The 22,950-nt window shown below is 38.1% G+C and overlaps 1 protein-coding gene and 1 long non-coding RNA gene across 14 annotated transcripts in view; both read left to right on the forward strand.

Annotated features, from left to right (window-relative positions):
* KIF21A (kinesin family member 21A) overlaps nucleotides 1-22,950 on the forward strand; it is a 151,401-nt gene that overhangs the window by 45,637 nt on the left and 82,814 nt on the right. The gene's annotated exons all lie outside the window — the stretch shown is intronic.
* LOC121038730 (uncharacterized) lies at nucleotides 11,204-14,525 on the forward strand. The gene is made up of 3 exons (XR_005794477.1): nucleotides 11,204-11,214; nucleotides 11,606-11,610; nucleotides 12,267-14,525. It is a non-coding gene; the product is annotated as an uncharacterized LOC121038730 (long non-coding RNA).

Below are 22,950 nucleotides of genomic sequence, written 5' to 3' on the forward strand. Positions count from 1 at the left end.
CCAATTTGACAATAAATTTCATATATAAATAAAAAAAAATAAACAAACAAACAAAAAAAAACAAAGCCAAGATTCCCATTAATTTAATAATTAATTTAATAAGGAACATAGATTATTTACAGAAAATGTATAATTCTGTTCATTTCTTATAACTTTTGTTATAATACATATGTATTATAGAATGTTATGAAAATACAAGAAATTAAAAAGGAAGATTAAAAAGTGTCCATATTCCAGCCCAGAGAATACTACTGTCTGATAAGGATTTACTTTAGACAAACACACATACATATGTGCCATATATCTAATTTCTATTTTCATATTTTTTACTCAATTGGGGCAATTAAGTAGATACTTTGTTTTTATCCTTTTCTTTTTAAAAGAAGGCTATTTCCATTTATATTGACAATGCATTAAATGGATTTGATAGTTTCTTATTTGGTAGTATCATGACCAAGATCAAATTTTCCTATTTTAGTCTTTATGACATGTGTCTTTCTATTCCACATATTCATCATTTATTCAAGACAATAATCTTGGATTTTCCTTTGTCACATTTTACCTCTAATCCATAGCTAATTCTGTTGGCTTTATTTTCTCAAATATACTGTATTCAAATAATTTCTCTTTACCTCCACTGTTGCACTCTGGTCCGTGTCACTGTCAGCTCCTGCTTAAATTATCATAGTACCTTTTAAATTTATCTCCCTGCTTCTGACCCTTTACATTTCTCTACACAGTAAAATTTCTAAAATAGAGTTGGATCATGTCACTCTTCTCCTCAGAACCCTACTAAAGCTTCCCGTCTTACTAAGGGTAAAAGCCAAAATCTCTGTAATAGCTTACAAGGTTCTACATGATGTAGTCTCTACAGATTGTTGAACTCCTACTCTCTCCTTTTTTTCTCTCTTACTCTGTCCCTGCCCCATTGGCTTCCAGACTGTTCTAAACTGCCAGGACCACTCAGCTTGACGGCCTATTGTTTGGGAAATGGTAGTCTCCCAGGGCAACACTAGGCCATCTATCTATCACAGAAGTAATGGAACAGAAAGGCTCACAGGGCCAATTAAGATGCTCAAACACATGGTTTATTAAGTCAATTTAAAACACACTATGAGAGGTGCCTGCATGGGTCAATTGGTTGAGTGTTGGACTCTTGATTTTGGCTCAGGTCATGATCTTGCGGTCGTGGGATTGAGCCCCCATGTCAGACTCTGTGCTGAGCATGGAGCCTGCTTAAGATTCTCATTCTCTCTCTCCCTCTCTCTTTCTCTCCCTGTCTTCCTCTCTCCCCCATTGACCCCCCCTCAAAAATACACACACACACACACACACACACACAGTACACTATGAGAAAGAAGGGGAGAAATGGGATAAAGTTAATACACTTAAGATAGGGCACAAGTGAGTGAAGGACCAGATTCCCTGAATTTTGGAATACACAGTTTTCATGCCTTTTCTCTCTCTACCTTAACAGCAAAGAGGACCAGAATTTAGGTAAGTGAGAGGCCCAGTCAGATAGAAGATGCTCTGGTAATACCACAACACGTACCTGCTCAATCAAAGAGACGCTGGGGTGAGCATGCCTGGCCTTAGCTCTAGCTTGCCACTTACCTTGGTGAGCAACTATGGGTTTTATTTTTGTTTCTTGGGGAGAGAACATGTAGGATAACTAAATTAAGACCTCATATATATGTAGAGTGCTTCTTAAGTCTCATGTTTATTTATTGTTCATGAATATTTAATGCATCAGGTATCTCATTATATATAGAACCTCGTTTTTTTTTTTTTTAATGTTTATTTATTTTTGAGAGAGAGAGAATGCGAGCAGGTGAGGGGCAGAGAAGAGGGAGACATGGAACCCTAAACAGGCTCCAGGCTCTGAAGTGTCAGCACACTGCCTGATGTGGGGTTTGAACCCACAAACTGTGAGATCATGACCTAAGCTGAAGTCGGATGCTTTACTGACTGAGCCACCCAGGCACCCAAAGAACCTCTTGAATATTAGGGCTTATTGCATATTTAGTGCCTCATGAACTTAGGCATCTTGGTCCTTCCATTTCTATCTTTTCAGACACATGCTCTGCTTACTATTTCTATTTATATGTTTAACATGTCTTGTGAATTCTGCCTATTTATTATTTATTACTACTTATACATTTATTCAACTTCTGTAGCAAATTAGATATTCTCACAAGCAAATGTATACTATAGGACCTCTATATGACCTCTACACTTGCTGTTCCCTCTTATCTGTAACACTGGCCCTCCAGATATCTGCATGACTTCCTTTCTTTCTTCAAGGCTTTGCTCAAATATTATCTCAAATGTCATCTCACTGATAGGCCTTCTCTGACTACCCTATGTAAAATAGCAGCTTGCTTTCTCCCTCAACCTTGACTCTGTTCTCTTTTCTGCTTTAATGTTCTCTATGGTCTTTGCCACCATTACACATACTATGTACTGACTTCTTCCTCACTAGAATCTAAGCTACTTGAGGCTAGGCACTTTATTTTATTCAGTGCTTTTTCCCTAGTGCTTGGTACCTAGCAGTTGTTCAGTAGGTACCTGTTTAATAAAAAAATGAATGGGGAGCCAAATGAATCCATGAGGAGTCACTTAAAATAGTGGGTGTCTTTTTCTTCATTAACAAATAGTGTAGGCATAAGGAAAAGTTTTTTAAAGGCCATTAAACTAGTAGCCTGGTTGTAAAGGAACATTTTATAGTATGAGAGAGTTAAGAATATATAGTAAATATCCTTTCTTAAAGTTTACTTGAGAGCAGAAAAATGATTAATTTTAGTCATTATTTTCAAACTCTGGTTCCATGATAAATCCATTAAAGAATAATTTTTGTAATAGTTACTATGTATTATGTAATAAGTATTTACGGAATTTATGTTTTTTACAAAACAAGCACAAGGAATGGATATGAGCATTAAATATTTCCTATATGAGAAGAAAGATTCATTCAAGAAACAGGAAAGGATAATGTATGATAAGAGACAGTTTTGCATAAAATTAGTCATAGAGTCAATAAATGTCGTAGGAGTTTAGAGAAGGAAAAGGTCAATGTGGGTTAGAGTGCTGGGGAGCTCACTGTATGGACTGGGGAGGATGGATTGGATTTGTAGAAAGGGGAAGTGTATATCTGATGGAGACAAGGAAAAAAGATGCTGAAGTCTTTCATAACATGAATTTAAAGAATTTGGCTTTTATCCTATCAATCCTATTTTTGTTGAATCATTGGAAGGTTTGAAATAAGGGAGTGACATGATCAGATATATGTTTTAGAAATACAATAAAATGAGTGTTATATGGAGAATGCATGGGGAGAGGTGGTAGCTCCAGCAAGAACAGAACTAAGAAAAATAGAGAAGAGTGTTGTAGTAATTCAAGAGAGATGATGGTTTTCTTTTTTTTAATTTTTAAAATTTTTATTTTTTAATATTTATTTATTTTTGAGAGACAGAGACAAAGTTCAAGCAGGGGAGGGGCAGAGAGAGAGGGAGACACAGAATCAGGTAGGCTCCAGGTTCTGAGCTGTCAGCACAGAGCTCGATGCGGGGCTTGAGCCCACAAACCGTGAGATCATGACCTGAGTCGTACTCGGATGCTTAACGACTGAGATGATGGTTTTCTGAACTCAAAGAGAGTTAAGTGGGATTTTTGTTGTTTTTGTTGTTTAACTTTTGTTAATATTGTTCATGCAATTTATTACTTTCCTTTTTGACCACTGATAACCTTCGTATAGGTCTCTGGTGTTGCATGTACTGCACAAAATTGCAACTATTTATTTTCATGCCTCTCATCCTCGACTAGTTTATAATCATCTTGTGCCCCAGGGAATCTAGCTATGCTCAGAAAATATAAGACAAATACATGAGTTTAATGAACTTAGGCTGTTAGGTTAGGACAGGATGCATTTAAGCTGGTTTCCTTCTTAAATTTAGCTCTCAGAATGTTAGAAGACGCCAGTCTTAAATTGGGGGATAGTCAATGGCTATTCACATAAATACATAAAGTAGTTTGGGTGATTGGCACAAAATAAAAAGGAATTTGCATTTTGATAATGTTTATAAAGGCATATTGCCTACATTTCAACTGTCAAATATGTCTTTGTCTTCTTTCTCTTATAGTTCATTTGTGCATGATTCCACTTTTATCTCAGTTGTGATAATGAGATGAAAAGTTTTATATAGGGAGAGTGCTAAAATAAGCAAAATATAAGATTTAATGTTTAAATATAATGGAATAAAAGTAGGCATCCTGCATAGAGGAATAATTTTTTAGTATTTTGTCTTGGAATTTTTATTCTATCAGAAACGTTTCTTTGATGACTCATATCATGGATAAGCCTTGGGCATAGCAGTTTGGTATAAACCCTTCTGATATCAGAGCAGAGATTAAAGTCATTGCCTATTAGAAGTCTGAGGGGATAGACTACATATCTGTAAGTACAAAATACATAATACATATATATATATAAGGCTCTTTAAGTACCTCTAATGATCTGATTTAGCCTCACTATAACTTGAGGAGATGGGCAGACTACATGCTGTTTGTTTCTATTTGACAGATAAACTTATTTCTTTATATCTCTGTGCATGACCTCTTTTTTTTTTTTAATGTTCATTTTTTAAATTTATTTATTTATTTTATTTATTTTTTTTTTCAACGTTTATTTATTTTTGGGACAGAGAGAGACAGAGCATGAACGGGGGAGGGGCAGAGAGAGAGGGAGACACAGAATCGGAAACAGGCTCCAGGCTCTGAGCCATCAGCCCAGAGCCCGACGCGGGGCTCGAACTCCCGGACCGCGAGATCGTGACCTGGCTGAAGTCGGACGCTTAACCGACTGCGCCACCCAGGCGCCCCTAAATTTATTTTGAGAGAGAAAGAGACAGAGAGAGCACAAACAGGGAGGGGCAGAGAGAGAGGGAGAGAGAGAATCCCAAGTAGGTTCTGCAGAGCCTGATGTGGGGTTTGATGGCATGATGGTGAGATCATGACTGGAGCCAAAATCAAGAATCAGACGCTCAACCAACTGTGCCACCCAGGTGCCACCATGATGTCTTTGAAAGAACTTCTCTGTGAACTCTCATGTGATGCTAAGGATAACCACTTTATTATTTTTTTTTATTTAAACTTTTTAAATTTAGAGAGCACAAGCTGGGGAGTGGGGCAGAGGAAGAGAGAGAGAGAGAGAGAGAGAGAGAGAGAGAGAGAGAGAAAGAATCTTAAGCAGGCTCCATGCTCAGCATGGAGCCTGACTTGGGGCTCGATCCCATAACCTTGGGATCATGAGCCGAGCCACAATCAAGAGTCGGTCGCTCAACTGACTGACTGAACCACCCAGGTGCCCCATGATGGCCACTTTAAACCGAGATTCAATGGCCATTTATTTTAATGGTAGTTTTTAAAATGTAGAGTATAAATTTTCCAAAATAAAGTACATATTTTGAGTAGTGTGTAGAACACTGTTGGCACCATAGATAAGAATCTGTCAGTTGCTTTGGATTTACAGCTAAAATTTCAGTTAGAAGAATCCTACTTAGTTGTTAATTTGACTTGTGGTTACATAAAAGCCTCTTGGGATACAACTTAAAAGCCTGGCTAAGAGTATTGTGTTAGATTTGTGTGGGTGGTTGTGGTTGAGGCAGAATTTTATATGTCATATTCCAAAAACTGAGGAATTTGTTCCTTACTTCATCTAACATTGTGATAAGTCTGTAAGCTCAGTGCTCAGCTATTTACAGCTTTGTGGATTGTCCTTGCCGTTAGATTATTTTTGCCACCACTTAACTTGCTATGGCCATGTGTGAAGACCTGGGCTCCTTATGGACCAGTAGATCCTAAATGTTAATTTGCCATTATTCAGGAGAACTGATGAAGATGTAGATTCTAGGGCCTCACTCTAAGGGTCTGTTTAGTAGATCTGCAATGAGGTGCAGGAACATATTTTTCACTTATTTAGCAAATATTTGAGTACTTAACAATATGTGCCAGGAACTGTTCCAGGTGATAGGGATGTGTCAGTATTTTCTTTCTGGAAGCCTTCTTGCCACTGTTTGTGTATGCATGTGAGTGTGGGGATCACAGATGGGAAAAAATAAATAATATAAAAAATAAGCCAATTCCATGGTATATTAAAGGGTGTTAAATACTATGGAAAAAACAGAGTTGGTTAAGTGGGTTAGCAGTTTGGGAGTGGCACGTGTGGTTAGGTATGAGAGATGGAAGTGGGAGTGCAGTTTTACCAGCTCTCATGTTATTCTGATACGTATTTGACCATACACTGCAAAACACTGTTGTAGCCATTATAATTTAAAATGATAATTTAGGGGCACCTGGGTGGCTCAGTTGGTTGAGCATCCGACTCTTGGTTTCAACTCAGCTCATGATCTCATGCTTCGTCAGGAGGAGCCCCATGTTGGGCTCTGCGCTGAAGCCTGCTTGGGATTCTCTCCCCACCTCCATCTCTGTCCCTCCCTCACTTGTACTGTCTCTGTCTCTCAAAATACATAAATAAACTTAAAAAAAAATAGGGGCACCTGGGTGGCTCAGTCAGTTAAGTGTTGGACTTCAGCTAAGGTCATGATCTTGCTGTTTGTGGGTTCAAGCCATGCGGCAGGCTCTGTGCTGACCACTCAGAGCCTGGAGCCTGCTTCAGATTCTGTGTCTTCCTCTCTCTCTGCCCTTCCCCCACTTGTGTTCTGTCTCTTTCTCAAAAATAAACAAACATTAAAAAAAATAAAAATACAAAATAAAATGGCAATTTAATATGATTTCCTATGAATGAATTGTGGTTCTTCAAATTAAAAAACAATATTAAGTACAAGTTGTGAATTATAAAGAACTGAAACATAAGTTTTTAACAGTTATAGACCATAAAATTCACCCAATATAAATGTATATAGTTTAATAAACTTTAGTAAATTTGTGCAGTTGTGCAACCATTACCATAGTCCATTTTAAAAATATTTCCACCACCCCAATTTGTGCTTGTTTGCAGGCATTCCTTCCTTACCTCACTCCCAGGCAAATCACTGATCTGCTTTCTTTCTCTGTAGTTTTGCCTTTTCTAGAATTTTTTTTATGTATGGAACCATAATATTTAGTCTTTTGAGTCTTGTGTCTTCATTTAGTGTTCTGTTTTTAAGGTTTATTCACATTGTTATGTGTATTAGTACTTCATTCCTTTTTATTGCAGAGTAGTATTGTTTTGTAGGGAGATACTGCAGTTTATTCACCAATTGGTGGATATTTGGATTATTGTTAGTTTTTGGCTATTTTGAATAATGCTGCTGTGAATATTTGCACATGTTTCTGTGTGGACATATGGTTTCATTCCTATGGAATGGAATTACTGGGTATATGTTAAGGGTATACTCAAATTTTTAAGATGTTGTTAGTTTTCCAGAGTAGCTGTACTGTTAAATATTCTCACCAGCAGTATATGATGGTTCCAGTTTCTCCACATCCTTGTCAACTCTTGGTCTTGTTAGTCTTTTTGATCATAGCCCATCCTGTTGGATATGTAATGGTATCTATCTGTGGTTTTAATTTGTGTTTCCCTAATGACCAGGGATGTCAAGCATCTTTTCCTGTATTTATTGACCATTTGCATTTCTTCTTTAGAGAAATATTTATTCAGATCCTTTGCCTATTTTTAAATTGGATTCTTTATCTATCTGCCTATTGTTGAGTTATAAGACTTCTTTTTATATTCTGGATATTAGACCCTTATCAGATATATGATTTTGCCAAACTGGAGGTCATGAAGATTTATCCGTATGTGTTTATTATCTATTCATATATCTTCCCATAGGATATATTTTTAGAAAGGGAAGACAAAACCAGGTATGATTAGGAAATATAGACAGTAATTCATACTTTTGAATTATGGTGACACGAAACTAAGATTCCTTTTTTCTTGTCATTGTACCCCTCCAAATCCTGGACTTGAGTTGAAAATTTTTCTCAGGACTCCCCTCAAATTTATTTCTTGCTATTAACCAACTCTGAGGATGAATTCTGTAGTTAAGATAGATTGGAGTTAAATGCTTCTTAGGCAGTATGATCTCAGCTTTTCAGCTCTAATGACTTTCTATCTCTTTTAAAGAAGCAAGTAACTTCCTATATAGGCTGGTTTATCTACATAAGGAGAGGTCTTACAATGTCCTCTTGTTTCCTGTGCCAGACTTTCCTGTTTATATTTTCTAGTAAAATAGAATGATTACTTATATAGACTGAAATTGATTTTTTCTTTGATATTTTTCCTCCACATCAAGTAAATCATTAAAGTTTACTTGATGTGGAGGAAAAATATCATATATCATATCATATTTTATCATAGTGTATCATATCACACACCACCCCCCACCACCACCCTGGTAGGCAGAATAATAGTTTCCCCAAATGTCCAAGTTCTAATCCTCAGAACCTGCAAATAAGTTGCATAACATGGCAAAGGATAATTAAGGCAGAAGATGAAATATTAAGGTTGCTAATCAGCTGATCTTAAAATAGAGAGGTAAACCTGTATTATATGAGTGGGCCCAGTGCAATCACAAGGGTCCTTAAATAGGGAAGAGGGAGGCAGAAGAGGAGGTCAGAGTGATGTGATGTGAGAACTGGACAGCTGTTGCTGGCTTTGAAGATGGAGGGAGAGGGCTCTGAGTCAAGGAGTATGGGTGGCCTTCAGAAACTAAAAAGGGCAAGGAAATTGATTGTCCCCTAGAGCCTCCAGAAAGGAATGCAGCTCTCCTGGTGCCTAGATTTTAGACCAGCGAGACCCATTTTGGATTTCTGATCTACAAAACTGTAAGATTATAAATTTATGTTGTTTTAAGCCACAGAGTTTGTCCTAATTTGTTACATCAGCAATAAGAACACATACACCCCCTTATTAATTATGTCTAGGGTAATGACTTTGCATTTATATGGCAAATATGTATCACCTTTCCAGGAGTCTAATTTATAATTTTGGGTAAGATTGTTTTATATTTTTATCATATAAACCCTTGCTTATTATGTTTATTAATTGGAAATGAAAATGTACTTATTATCTTACTCATACTTAACTAGGAGCCCCTCGACATTTTAAATACAATGAGCACAAATCTCCCAAACAACGAGCAAATTACAAAAGTAACATGTTCCTAAACTAGGGTGGGTTTCCAGTTTTAAGATCTTGGGCAAGTCTCTTAATCTCTCCTAGCTTGAATTTTCTTCTTGGTAAAATGAAGGAATCAGAATAAACAATCTTTCAGGTCGTCTCAAGTTCTATGATATGATAATTTAGTGCACATGTGTATGTATGTGTATATCCATACAATTACTCTATTCTTTTACCTTTTTAATTGAGGATTTGAATGTCTCCCCTTTAGGGATGTAAAAATATAAAGTTTTGTTTAGTAGGATGAATTATTGAATTGTTCATTTATTTAATTCTGTTTTTATGGCGTTTTGACTATTGCTTTCTACTGAAGATAGAAGATGAAGAGCCTTTCTGCTCTTGGGGATCTCATGGTATCATGGGGGGAAAGATACTGCTAGACAGCTCTACTTAAAGTGCTGTGGAAACACAGAGAAAGGGTCTTTTTTTTTTTTAATGTTTATTTATTTTTCAGAGAGACAGAGAAAGAATGCGAGTGGGTTAGGAGCAGAGAGAGAGGGGGACACAGAATCCGAAGCAGGTTCCAGGCTCCGAGCTGTCAGCACAGAGCCTGATGTGAGGCTCGAACTCACAAGCTGTGAGATCATGACCTGAGCCGAAGTCGGACGCTCAACCTACTGAGTCACCCAGGGGCCCCCAGAGAAAGGGTCTTAACCCTTAGGAGGTCTGGACTGGCCTCCTACAGGAAATGGTGCTGGTCAAGAAGGGAGTGGGTGGGATGGGTGCCTGAGGATGGGTATTTGAAGCAGAGGATAGAGCATTTCTAAAGCAATGGAGAGAGAGAGAGAGCCTGAAGTGTTGGAGAGTGGAAATAAATGGGTCAGGGATGCTACTATTTTTTAATTGAAGTATAGTTGACATACAATATTATAATAGTTTCAGGTGTACAACATGGTGATTCGACAACTCTATACATTATACAGTGCTCACCATAAGTGTAGTTACTGTCTGTCACCATGCAAAGTTATTGCAATATTATTGGTTATATTGCCTATGCTGTACTTTTCATTCCCATGACTGACTTATTTTATAACTAGAAGTTTGTACCTCTTGGTTCCCTTCACCTATTTTGCCCATCCCCTGCCCCTCAGGTGCTATTAAGATATTTTAAATAGGAAAATTGAACATTTTTGCACTGATGTTTTTAAAAGGTAGGCATGTGAAGATGGTTTAACGTGTATAAATATAAGGTGGGGAACCTCAGTGGCTTAGTTGGTTGAGCATCTGACTCTATTTCAGCTCAGGTCATGATCCCAGGGTCATGGGATCAAGCTCTGTGTTGGGCTCTGTGCTGACTGTGGAGCCTGCTTTAGATTCTCTCTCTCTCTCTCTCTCTCTCTCTCTCTCTCTCTCTCTCTCCCCCTCTCCCTCTCCCTTTCCCTTCCTCCCTCCCTCCCTCTCCCTCCCTCCCTCCCACCCTCTCCCTCCCTCCCTCCTTCTCTCTCTCTCTCTGCCCCGCCCCCCTCTCATGCTATCTTTCTTAAAAAAAAAAAAAAAAGAAAGAAATTGTGTGTAAGGTATACATCAGGAGGGAGATGGGCAGATTGGAGAGTGAGAACAGCGAGAAGATTGTTGGCTATTGTCCACATGAGAAAGGACATTCACTTGAACTAAGACGGGAACAGTTAAAATGGAGGTAATGATTTCAAAGGCTTTACACAGACAAAATGAACAAATCTTAGTAATGGATTAGATGTGAAGTGGATGTGAGAGAGAAGGAATATAGGATAAGTCTGGGATTTCTCATCAACAGAACTAGACATTGATCTCAGAAATGCAGAGGTGTGTGAAAACAGTATGAATAGTATTGGTCATATTGAGTTTGAGGTGCCTGTAGGATATCTGGGTAATTTGACAGGCCTACAACTCAGGGATGAGATTGGAATGGAGGTAAAAATTTAGGAGCTATAACTACATGTAAGGTCATTATAAGTGTCAAAGGAAATGACATCCGAAAGTGCCAAACAGATCAATTTACCTAATGAATAAGTGGTAGACCAAGTTCTCCTAATTTTAACTTGGGTGCTCTTCTGGTCAATGAAGTATATTGCCATGACCAAGTCACAGAGGAGATTTAAGTAGTAGTTGGGGGTTGAACTTACATGTCTTTGAAATCTTTTCCAGTCCTGAGGATGAATGAGTTAACAAGTATAATATGTGTAAAATAGTGCCTGGCACATATATGGATCACATAAGTATTTGTGATTATTCTGTAAATCTGTAGAATCTTTGTAGTTTCTGTTAATTTGGATACCAATACTATTTAGGTATATCAATACTGTTTGATTGTAAAATGCATACAGAAAAAGCACAATTAGCAAATATGAAAGCCATTATTTTATTTATGTCTTAATTTTTGTAAATAGGTTTGCCAAAAACAGTAAATGTGATTGCTTGGATAGAATTTTTACAGTTTCTTTAAAGATCTGGTTAAAGAAAATGAAGTTTGAATTTAACTGAAATTCAACAGTTTTTTTTTTTATTTTTTTTTTTTTTTTTTTTTTTTTTTTGCTTAAAAAGGGCAAATAGACAAAGACTGAAATTTGACATGACGATGACATTTGTATTGCAGGCTGTGCCACATTTACAGAAAATTTGGCTTAGGAAAAGTGCTCTTTGGCTGCCCCTAAGCTTTTATTAGCATATGAATGGTGAAATGAAAAAAGATGAAAGCAAGCATTCACAATGAGGAGGAAAGGAGGACTAAAGGATTTCCTGCAGATTGGTTACATATTGTAGATACGCCAGTCCTGGAAGATGCCTGCAGGAATCTGGCTGGCTACTACGCAGAATCCAAGCTGTGATGCTTGTTCTGCTGTGGTGGGCTCAGTGTTCTAGTTAAAAACACAGCCACTTCTATATTTCCTTGTTCTTCATTGATAAAGTTGGATGGTACATTGGGAGGATTAAATGAGATTATATGAAATAACATGAAAATTCAGTACAGTGCTAGGTGCATTGTAAAATGCTCAACCTGGATTAGTGCCCTTTTCTCTTTATTCCACTGTAAGCACTGTGATAGTTAAAATGCTGTTTCTTTTCTCAAATTCTTTTGGGGAAAGTATCAAAAAGATGCCTCAATTAGTTTAATGTGGCCTATGTTATTAGCCTGTGTTTCCAACAGAGTCTGAGGCAAAGTCGAGGAGTTCATGCTCTACCTGAGTACAATCCCAGGGTAGCAAAAGTGAGGGGGAAAAATGAAGCAAGGCAGCCAAAACAGGACAGCAAATACATAGTGCACATTATTCATTTGTAAATATGGACATGTCACCAGGTTTGTCTCTGGATAAGCCATATGGAAACACTCATTTCAGAATAGTCTGTTGCAGAGAAGAAAGGAGAATAATGTATCTGTTTCTTCTTCCTGTCTCTTGTCTGTCATTGGTCAACATTTGCCCCCTGTCCTACGGGTTTATGTTCTTTAGCCCTCTTGGCAGCTGCTGGGAAGCCACATACTTGAAAAGTATTATGTGAACTATGAAACATTAAACACCTATACTTTTAAACTGTTTTTCTTCTTGGACATTCAGGAGACAGCAATATGCATATAAGTGTTTATTGGATAAATATTAAGTAACTAAATACTAATCTGTATGATAGATTTTTTCACTTACAGTTATTTTGTTAAAAAATGGAACAAATAAATGAAAAGTCTCAATTCTAACCGACTCAAACACATATGTATTAATACAAAATTTACATATTGAGAAATGCCATCTTAACAAATTAGTTTAAGAATTCCCAAATTTTATAATTCAAAGCATTCTTACTGTGTTTACAAATTTCCATTAGAGAATGCATTTCATTTCAGTGAGGTTTCAGTATGTTTAGAGTTTTCCTAATTTTTAAAAAAATAAGTGGTAATTTAGCATTGTATTTTAACTACTATTATTATCTTGTAGCAAATGGTTTTGCAAAACACAGAATTACCATAGTGAGTCACAATCTAAATTAGCGGTTTAGGTGGAGTAGGGTTTTATAGCTATTTTCTGTGTCTCTACACATATCTAGACATTAAACTGAAAAGTTCTTTGTCATAGTTTTATAAGCATGTGTAAGTTAGCATATAGGCTTGACTGCTAGTACAGAGATCCCAAACATCAGCTGTTTTACGATATGCTAGTTCAGGGTGAGGAAGGAATCCGCACAGTGTTGGGGACCCAGGCTGCTTCTATCTTTTCACTTTGTTGTCTCGAGGATATTGATCTCATGCTTATGGATGGAAACCACCATGTTTATATCTCAGCAAATAGCAGAAGAGGGAGGACATGCTCCTTTATTTTAAGGTACTGACCTGGAGGTAGCACATATCACTTTTTTGTTTGTTTGTTTGTTTGTTTTTTCTTTTTGTCAGAACTCTGTCATAGTCATATGTACATATGTACATAGTCATATGTAGTAGCAAAGGAGACTAGGAAATGTAGGATGCCATATACCCGGCTAAAATTCCTAGTGGTATGGAAAAAAGAAAACATGGATTTGGGGAGATAGCTAACAGTTTCTGCCACATGCACTGTCTCTGCCCACCATGAAAAATGTCCATTTCCTTTCCAACTGTCATACCTGGATGATGTGAAGTCAGTCCTTTCTCTCAAGTTCTGATACTATTTCTTGTCGTTGGTGTATCTGATCTGAAAGCTAGTTTATCTGCCATCTGCTCACTGCCCAAATGCACATCCAATATACAATGGTAAAGTCAAGGCAGGGTAATACATCCAAAAGATACTGGTAGAGGAAAAGCAGGATAAGACACTCTATTTGGAAAAGGGGAAGATTGGAAACCCAATAGTCACTCTGCAACAGTGAAATCCTGTGTGTAGGAATCATGAAGATTTTTATCCTGGTAGTTGAAGAAGTTCTTTGTTAGCCCTCCTGGCAAGCTTATCCCCTGCCCTTGGGGAGGAAATCACTTATTCTCCAAGATTTCTGGCTTTGTCCTTTGGGAGATTGTTTATTGTCTGTTATTGCCCATGGCCAGATCTAAAGTGGGCATTGAAAAGTATATCCTTTTCTTAGGGATGGATAGCTTTCTAAGCTGGCTTCCTGCTGGTGCAGGAAAAAGAGCCCAAGGGGTTGTCATTGGATTGAGTAATTATAGGCTTTTACAGTCCAGGTGTTATGTGTGTGTAATACATACCTTCAAAAACGTATTGGATTTTATCCCTATTTGCGGTGATTAGTTCCAAGTGAGAGTAACCATAGTCAAACATTAATCAAGACATAGTTGTGTGCATTGGTTTGTTAGTTTTTTCCTAGCTAAGAATGCTGGATTTTATTTTATTTTTGTGTATTTATTTATTTGAGAGAGAGTGAGGGAGCACGCATGCATGAGTGGGGGAGGAGCAGAGGGAGAGAGAGAATCTTTTTTTTTTTTTTTAATGTTTTTATCTATTTTTGAGACAGAGAGAGACAGAGCATGAGCAGGGGAGGGACAGAGGGAGAGGGAGACACAGAATCTGAAGCAGGCTCCAGGCTTTGAGCTGTCAGCACAGAGCCCGACGTGGGGCTTGAACTCACGGGGTGTGAGATCATGACCTGAGTTGAAGTCAGACACTCAACCAACTGAGCCACCAAGGAGCCCCAAGAATCTTTTTTTTTTTTAAGCTTATTTATTTTGAGAGAGCACAGAGCCTGACGTGGGGCTCGACCTCACGAATTCTGAGATCATGACCTGAGCCCAGATCAAGACTGAGACACTTACCTGACTAAGCCACCCAATAGCTCTGGGAGAGAATCTTAAGCAGGCTCCACCCCCAGTGAAGAGCCCCATGAGGTGCTTGATCTCATGACCATGAGATCGTGATCTGAGCCCAAATCAAGAGTCAGATAGATGCTTAACCGACTGAGCCACACAGGTGCCCCATTGTACTGAAATTTAATTGTTGGCCTTTGTGCTCTGTAAATCCTCCAGTTTCTAAATCAAGGACAGTTACCTTGAGGCTTAGTGAGAAGGTAGTATCCTTAATATCTTCTTGATTGGCATACTGGCTCTCATTGTCTGGCTGTAAATTCTTGAGTCTCAGGTTTATATCAGCTTAGGCTGTATATTCTAAAACTCATGTTTACTGTGTTTCTTTGGAATATGTAAGAATTTGGCTTTTAAACCCCAGGAAGCCCCACTTTACCAGACCCTCAGTCAGTTGAGATTTCAAGCTATAGGTGGTGTGAACTTTTTTTCTGGAGACCCGAATTCCCTCCCACATCTGCTTCATACTGTGTTATTTAGGCTTGAGCTTATATCTCTTGAAGGGTTTTGTTGAAAGCAGCGAGAAATAGCCAGTACTTGCTAACATTCCCAATCACTTCATTCAAGCTAGAGACTTAGTACTTTTAAGGTACTAACATTGAAGATGGCAGTTCGACTAAATGTTTTGCTGTGTCATGGCAAGAGTTAGCTGCTTTTTGCTGTTTGCTCACCATCTGCTGTTCAGCCTCTAAAGCGGGCATCAAATTCTACATTAGTTAGGACATGGGTTCAGGTGCTCCAACAAAGACCCTAAATTATAAAGGGCTAATCAAAATAGAGGTGATTTCTCTCCCAGTTTATAGCCTGGGCAGAAGTAGCCCAAAGCTAAGTTGTATTGTGTCGGGAATCCAGGATTCTTCTATTTTCTTGCTCCACCATCCTTTGCGTGTTGCCCTTGTCTACATGATCCAACACAGTGCACCACTTGGATCACTTCTGTATTCCAGCCATCGAGAAGGGAAGGAAGAAAAGGGAAGTCCCATCTCTTCCATTTAAGACTCTATTCTTCACGTTAACCATAACTTACAGCCACATCTAGCCGCAAGGATGCTTAAAATGTGCAGAGTATCCAGATAAAAATTTTATTAAGAGTAAAATGTTTCACTAATAAGGAAAAAGGGGAAAATAGGTTTTGGATTGCTGTTAACAATTTATGCCACAAAATATAGACTGTACATTTGGATCTTAAAAAAAACAAGAAGACCAAAACTCAAACCAAACAAACGAAAACCAAAAACTTTTATCACTCTATCAAAAATTAATAGTTGGATAGTGTAATATAAAGTACAATACCCTAGTCATCAGTGTCTGTATGGTATATAAATTTAACCTCCTTTATAACAATTTAGTCTGCAGTTTGACTTCCAGAAGCTACAGTGGATATGCTCATGTGTATCACATTTGAGACTATGTGCTTAACAATTTATTTCTTCACCTGGGAATTTTTTCCCTCATTAATACTTAATGAGGTATGAAGTATAGAGTAGACCTAAAATAGCATTGAGTGTCCAGCATTTCCACCAGTCCCCTAACTGCAGAGAGAGAAAATGTGTCATATACTTTCAAGTGGGAAATTTCTTTGATGGAGGCCTCAAGGTTTATCTACAAAATCGGTAAAAATTTTGTATTTTACTCCATTTCATATGCCCGTTCTATAAATATGCTTGTTTTTAATATAAAAATGTGTAAATTACTTATTAAGTTTACCAAAGATAAAGTTGACACTCCAGGAAGATGTACAGCATTTTTCCTTTGTCTTTTATGTTGATGCTTACCTCCTGGGTGTGTATGAAATGGTTGGGAAATTGGGTACTGATATTTATTTATTTTTTAAGTGTTTACTTATTCTGAGGGAGAGAGAGAGCATGAGAGAATGTGTGAGTGGAGAAGGGGCAAAGAGAGAGGAAGAGAGAGAATCCCAAGCAGGCTGTGCCCTGAGCCCAATGTGGAGCTTGATCTCACAAAGCATGAGATCATGATCTGAGCCAAAATCAAGAGTTGGACGCTTAAACAACTGAGCCACCCAGGAGCCCCTTGGGTAGTTGGATTTATAAAACGCACACTAAATACTTTATTTGTATTCATTGGCAACCATTGATGAAATGAAAAAGTAGGGCTACCGGAAGCAGTCATTTTCATGGCTGCTCCTTTCTTGTGTCCTCTTCTTCCTATTCCCAGTGGTTGTCTCCTCAGCCCTCTGTTTTCACATAGCTGATTCCTCATTCTTCAAGTCTCTAATCAAATGTCACATTTTCTGAGAAAGAACTTTCTTAACCATGGCAGAGAGACTCTAATGTGACACCCAGTGATCCTCACCTCCTGATGTTCATGTCTTTCTGTAATCCTTCTGCCTTAGTTCAGGAAGTGCTTGTCACTTCTTTTAGGCAGTAGAATTTGGCAAGGGCAATGGGATGTCACTCCTATGACTGCATTATGCTATATTAAACTTGGTTTTAGCAGACTGGAGCAAGAAATTCTCGTGGTGGTTTTGAAGCAACAAGCTGTCATGTTGTGAGAAGACCACCCTGCTAGGACCTAAGCGTGGAATTTAGGAGCTGAGAGCTAGTTATCTGTTAACAAGACAACAAGAACCTCAGCTGCAAGCAACTGAATCCGCCAACAAATTGACCCTGAATTCTAGCTAAGAACATTGCCCAGATGATGGCTTGATTTCAGCTTGGTGAGACTGAACAGAGGCCCCAGTCTGGACTTCTGACTGACAGAAACTGAGAGATAATAAGTGTGTATCATCTTGGTCCCTAAATTTATAGTAATTTTTTACACAGCAATAGAAAATGAAATATAGATGTTCAGAGTTCTGTGTTGCTTGTGGATTTTTTTCCTCCACATCCTACCTCCTGTCCTGATGGGTGTGGCTATTAGTGTTTGGGGCAACCTGTCCAAGGATCGTGGAGTGGGAAATGCAATCCAGAATAAAATTTATAAGCTTTAATATCTGTTGAGCTGAGAGCTGTCTGACATCATCCCATGAACCACTGATTCTACTACTGTAGTGTGAAGCTGCTTGACTGTGTAATGTCTAGAAACCTAAGTTATTAGGAATCACACTTTAAAAGAATTCTGTTACATCTCTACAGGTAATATGAGAAGGCTCTTTAGAAATGATAGATCTTATAATCATTATTACAATTTATTTTATTTTATTTTTTTAAAGTTTATTTATTTATTTTGAGAGAGAGAGAGAGAGAACACAAGTGGAGAGGGGCAAAGAGAGAAAGGGAGAGAAAATATCAACCAGGCTCTACACCCTACACCATCAGTGCTGAGCCCAATGTGGGACTCGAACTCATGAACCCTGAGATCATGACCTGGGCCAAAACCAAGAGTCAGTCGCTTAACCGACCGGGCCCCCCCAGGTGCTCCTATTTGGATTTACTTTAAGTGAGAAACACTCTATTAGTAGAAAAGCACATGTTCCTTTGGTTGATTCCTTTTACCTTTTATTTCTTTTTCCTCAAAATCCTACCTACTCAAGAGACCTTTTAAATATCTTCTCCCCCCTGTCATGACTCTCCTTCCTTCCCTTTTCTAATTTGGGGTAATGTCTTCCACCTATTTTATTGTTAGGCTTTGAAACTCAAGAGTCCTATATCAGCATTACCCATAGGTTATTGGAAATACAATATCATTTCTCACCCATACCCTCATCATCAGAATCTGTATTTTTAGAAGTTCCCCATTTAACTCATGTATAAAAGTCTGAGAAGTTAGGCTGTAAGCGTCTTTTATGGTCTTTAATTTTAGTATTTGCCTCATTTCTTGCATTAGGTGATAAATTCCCAGGTGTCAGAAACCAAATTTATTCATCTTTATTTCTCCTGCAGTGCCTACCACTTACATATAGAGGTGTGGAAAATAATTTACACAATAAATTATTTGTTAACTTGAATCAACTCTAGGAAGTGTTCTGTTTTCTGAAAACTTTTAATTCTTATAGTTTCAAATATCTGTTATTTAGGACATCATTTTGTTGATAAAACGGGAACCTTTCTAATCTACTTACAGATATTAGAGCTTTGCAGAGAGGGGAAAGCCGATGGTTTAGAGAGCTCATTGTGGTTCAGAAATCTCTAATGACATTTTTATTCAATTGTTTCCTCAGAATGCACGAATGTAGTTCCCAGCTCTTTTAGTATCCATGCTAATGGATGAGATTTAGTTATTTCTTTGACCTTCAATTCAAAGAAGAGGATTAAGTGCATTCTGTGCATTTATCAAAGATACTTTAGTCTCTACTGTTTCTCTCTTACATTCATGAGCTAGAATATCTGAGAGAAAGCCAGCTTTCCTATATACCTCTCTTGCCCACTAGCCAGGGACCTTTTCACTTCCCTCTGATCTTGTTCTATGCCCTCTCAATTTTTTTCCAAATAAAAAATAAAGGTAATAGACAAATTAAACTGGTGAGAATTGAATAGAGAATGCTGTTTGCATGTTTCATTGCTGATACTTCATGAAAAAATATAAAGTTCTATGATAGTCAGCTGGATTTCTAAAAACAATCTGTAAAAAATGAAGCAAATGTATAGAATTTAACTATTAGAAAGATAATTTCACGGATAGGTAATTTTATTCCACATGTTAATGTATGGGGTGTGTGTGTGTGTGTGTGTGTGTGTGTGTGTGTGTGTGTGGTTTGTTAACTGTTCATTTTTGAGGACTGCTAAAATAACTTAAAAAAAAAAAGTCTCTTTATATTCTGAGTCCCAGTGAGACTCTTTCATGGTCAGTCCTGCCTCATAACACTTAGCACGCATAATAGTTTAAGATGTTAGAGTTGTTTCATAGATGAATCCAATATCTTAGTGTAGGCTTCTATAACTAGGTACTGTAGGCTGAGCGGCTTAAACAACAGATGTTTATTTCTCACAATTCTGAAGGCTGGAAAGTCCAAGATCAGGGTGCTAGTGGAAGGCCCACTTCCTGGCTTGCAGACAGCCGTCTTCTTACTGTGTCTTCAAATGGTAAGGAGAGAGAAAGAGAGCTTTGGTTTCTCTTCCTTTTGTTATTAAGGACACTAATTTCATTGTGGGAGCTCCACCCTCATGACCTCATTTAAATCTAATTACCTCTCAAAGGCCCCACTTCCAAATACCATCCCATTAGGGACTAGGACTTGGACATTAGAATTTTGGGAGGATACCATTCACTGCATAGATACAGTATGAAAATAATTAATAACAAATTTTTTTTACATTTATTTATTTTTGAGAGACAGAACACAAGTTGGGGAGGGGCAGAGAGAGAAGGAGACACAGAATCCGAAGCAGGATCCAGGCTCCGAGCCATCAGCAAAGAGCCCAACGCGGGGCTCGAACTCTCAAACTGTGAGATCATGACCTGAGCTGAAGTCGGACACTTAACCGACTGAGCCACCCAGGCACCCCTGAAAATAGTTTAAGAAATCTAAGGCTGCTGGGGTGCCTGGGTGGCTCAATTGGTGGAGCGATCACCTTTGGTGCAGGTCATGATCTCATGGTTTGTGAGTTCAAGTCCCACATTGGGCTTACTGCTGTCAGCTGCTATAAGTGTGGAGCCTGCTTCAGATCCTCTGTCCCCATCTTTCTCTCTGTCCCTCCCTAACTCAAGCTCTTTCTCTACAAAAATAAAATAAAATAAAATAAAAATGTAAGGCTGCTGAATCTGTTAAAAATGCCCCATTGGAATAAAGTCTTTTTTATTAAATACAAGGTGATTGGAAGTTAAGAGACATTGGTAGACTTGCCCTCTTGAACACGATTCATGTTTTTATTTTATTGGCAATCAGACTACCTGTAATTGTTCTTGGAATCATCACAATATGAAGTTTTTAGAATTTTAGAGCTGATGCACAAGGGAGCTTTAGGATTATCTAGTTCATCTCTCACTATATGTAGGAATTTTCTCTACAGCATTGGTTTTTGAATTTACTTTTTGAACTCCAAATTATCTTTTTCTTTATAAAATAAAATCTTATAAATAAATAAGGAGCTGAATCTGCCATGTTTTTTAAAAATGTTTATTCATTTTTGAGGGAGAGAGAGTGCTCACATGCACATGGGGGAGGGACAGAGAGAGGGGGATGTAGAGGATCCCAAGCAGGCTCTGTGCTGACACTAGAGAGCCCAATGTGGGGCTCCAACCCATGAATCGTGATTTCGTAACCTATGCTGAAGTTGGATGCTCAACCGACTGAGCCATCTAGGTGCCCCTGAATCTGCCATGTGTTTTTTTTTTCTCTTTTTCTTTTTTCATGTTTGTTTGTTTGTTTGTTTAGAGAGACAGAGAGCACAAGCAGGGGAGGGGCAGAGAGAGAGGAGGAAAGAAAATCCCAAGCAGGCTCCACGCTGTCAGCTTAGAGTCCAACATGGGGCTCAGTCTCATGAACTGTGAGTTCATGACCTGAGCTGAAATCAAGGGTCAGATGCCCAACTGACTGAGCCACCCAGGCACCCCTGAATCTGCCATGTTTTAAAGAAAGTGATGAAAGACAAAGCTTCTCCACCCTATGTCCACACATCAACTTGAAGTCCTTCAGGCAGAGGAACTGAAAAACAAGAAAGGCAATTTATTACAAAGTTGGATGATAAAGCCAAACTTAATACATTAGAGTCAAACTCCAAATGCATAATTTTAAAGACATTTGCTTCTCTGAGTAGTTATAACAAACAATGGACACCTTGAAGCTGCTTATTTCTGATGATATGAGGGCTTGGTTTTCATAGGCCTATTTTCAGAGGAGCCCTGATTTCATGAAGGAACCTTAGGGGCTACTATGGGTGGGGAGCCTAGTGGTGAGGAATTCCTGGAGTACTTCTAGTAGAAGTGACTTCATTATATATTTTTTGCATATTTGGCTTTAAGACTAAGATTATGTTTGGGAGGAGAGTAGGTGGTAGAAGTAATGGCATTATTATGTGTGTATATGATTTGAGAAGCATAGGGTGAGAGGGTCTACTACCAAATAAAGTATAAATATCACTGCTCATCATTGCTTCCAAAGTTTGGTGCTAGGCTGGCATTGTGTTACAATCTCTTGGAAGTTTAATTAACATATTAACTTATTAATTTAAAAATATTAAAAGTAAATAGTCTATTTTCATGTACTAACTGATTTGGTCAGGATCTTGGTGGGAGACAGACGACACATTCAGACAAAATGATTGGGGGAAGTGTGGTAGAGGATAGATTGCACTAAGGAAACTCTAAAGGATAAGGCAGTACTCTGTTGTGAGCAACACCTACTGTTGTAGATGTCCTGATAGGAGTTGTGGCCTTTGGTAAAGGAACATGGCCCACCAACAGGATCTGGTAGGAAGGAACCAGGTGAATGAATACCTTGACCTCATTCATGCTGTACAATGTCCTATTGGCACCTCCCACTGCTAAATTTCACTGGAAGACTAAGAGAAGAGAGTCTGTTGTTATAGCTCATGAAGTTTAGTCTCCTAGGGCACAGAGTATGGTGAAGATGGATGAAGAATTGATCTGGAGAAGAAGACTAAAAGACATTTGGCAGAGATCCAATGTGGCTTTTGTGTGCCTTTTGGTGGCATCTTTCATCTTGCGGAGGGTGTTCCTTTTAGAAGATAATGTTTTAGTTTGGATGCTTACTTAGGTGGTGTCATAACATTTATAAAACATTCCTAAATTCTAGCCACTTTTATTATCCTGGTGCTTCTCTGCAAAGATCTATGTTATGACTGGGAACAAATGCACTTCCTGTATCTTTGTCTTTGCTTTGCCTGAACTGACCTTTCTTTCTTCTCAGCCTGGAAAATTCTAATCTCTTCTTAAAATCTAGGTCAAATATAATTTCTGCTGAAGCTTTTCCTGTAACTATCGTATTCTCTTCTGACTAATCTTTATTCCATTTCTCCTTTGTATACAATATTCCATTGAGCACATCCTTAATTTTCTTCCAGCTCTTTGTTTTTTTTCCCCTCTCTGATAGCTACCTTTCTCAGGTTTTTGTTCTTGTTTTTTTTTTTTTTTTTTTTCAACGTTTATTTATTTTTGGGAC

The sequence above is a fragment of the Herpailurus yagouaroundi genome, unplaced genomic scaffold, assembly GCF_014898765.1.
Source record: "Herpailurus yagouaroundi ecotype Mexico unplaced genomic scaffold, PumYag 166, whole genome shotgun sequence".
NCBI lineage: Eukaryota > Metazoa > Chordata > Mammalia > Carnivora > Felidae > Herpailurus > Herpailurus yagouaroundi.